The following is a 1,525-nucleotide window of genomic DNA, read 5'->3' as shown; positions in this document are numbered from 1 at the left end:
GTTGGATGGACGGTTTGATGGTTCATTGGTTGGTTGGTTAGTTGGATGGATTGTTGGATGGATGGATGGATGGATAGTTGGATGGATTGTTGGATGGATTGTTGGATGGATGGATGGATAGTTGGATGGATTGTTGGATGGATGGTTAGTTGGTTGGTTGGTTGGTCTGTTGGATGGTTAGTTCGATGGATGGATGGATGGTTGGATGGACGGTTTGATGAATGGATGGATGGATTGTTGGATGGATGGTTGGTTGGTTGGATGGATGGATGGTTAGTTGGATGGATGGATGGTTAGTTGGTTGGTTGGTTGGTTGGCTGGTTAGTTGGATGGATGGATGGATGGATGGATGATGCCGTCTCAGCCAGACCTCAGACCTTGAGTCCCGTCCAACCGCCTGCTTCCTGCTGACCTTTGAACTGTTGCGCTGCAGCATGGTGGGTTGGATCGTCAGCGGGATCGGCCGCATGCTGCCGCAGCCCGTCCCCCGGCCGGTGAGCGCGCCGTCTCTTTAAATCTCCTCGTACGTCCCGCCGGGTCAGCTGACCTTCACTGAGGCTCTGAATTGTCTCCTTCATGCAGGAAACAGGAAGTGATGACATGCAGAGCAGTAAGTACATCCTTTACCTCTTTGACCCTCCCCGCCGTTTGGACCTTTAGTTCTGATCATACGGTCCGGTTTCCTGAAACGGGCTACGTAAACCCCGAGTTCTGCCTGCAGGCAGGACAGCAGCTCAGCTCTGTGCCAGACCTGCTTTTCTCTCTGGTTTCGATGAGATCCAGCCTGGAACGCAGCGATCTGAGCCTCCGGCTCTCAGACGTACTGCTGTGTTTCCAGGGAAACCGTCAGGTGTGGCACTGATGCAGCTCACCTGCACAGGGACYGACTTGAACACCTGAACAGGTGTCTGTCAGTCTGAGGCTGTTGGAACTCATGAGCAGAGCAGCAGTTGGTTGGCTGGTTGGTGTCCTTCTGTCAGAGGTGAGGCGGACTCTAACGGCGCTGCTCTTCTCCTTCTGTTTCAGGGGGGAAGTCGCCTGAGCCCCTAAAATAAAAGGAGCAGCAGCAGGATAGAGTCGCTGTCACTGACAGCAGCACACAGCCGGCGGACTGACGCCATCAGTCCTGTAGCTCACAGGAAGCTTTCGCTGCTTCGGGCTTAACGAGCTTAACGAGCTTTAGCTTCACCTGCCTGAAGAGAAGGAGTCTGTGTTCAGAACCAGGACCGTTCAGGAGGTTCAGCCCAATGTTCCTCTGGAGGATCGGTTAGGACTGGCAGCAGGGGAGCTGGTTTCAGTCCMGCTTCACACTGGCAGCTCTGGATGTTCACTTCTCCACTTCAGCAGCAAACTCACCGCGAGCGATGCAGGAAAATAAAGATTTGATCTGGAAAACACTAGAATGCTTCGGTTGTTTTTGGTCCAACACAGATCAGTCAGTCCGTGAACCAGCAAACCAACCGGTCTGTAACTTATTTAGAAACTCCCAGGTTTTATCTGGAAAACAGGTCATTTATAATAAATA

At 52.3% G+C, this 1,525-nt stretch overlaps 1 long non-coding RNA gene across 1 annotated transcript; it reads left to right on the top strand.

Moving 5' to 3' along the window:
- Positions 1 to 332: 332 nt before the first annotated feature.
- Positions 333 to 1,397, top strand: LOC108165929 (uncharacterized). The gene is made up of 3 exons (XR_001776249.1): positions 333 to 494; positions 583 to 610; positions 1,027 to 1,397. It is a non-coding gene; the product is annotated as an uncharacterized LOC108165929 (long non-coding RNA).
- Positions 1,398 to 1,525: the final 128 nt, after the last annotated feature.

Source organism: Poecilia reticulata, unplaced genomic scaffold (genome assembly GCF_000633615.1).
Source record: "Poecilia reticulata strain Guanapo unplaced genomic scaffold, Guppy_female_1.0+MT scaffold_181, whole genome shotgun sequence".
NCBI classification, from domain to species: Eukaryota; Metazoa; Chordata; class Actinopteri; order Cyprinodontiformes; family Poeciliidae; genus Poecilia; species Poecilia reticulata.
Note: the sequence above shows the minus strand (reverse complement) of the source record. Positions and strands in the feature narration are given on the sequence as shown.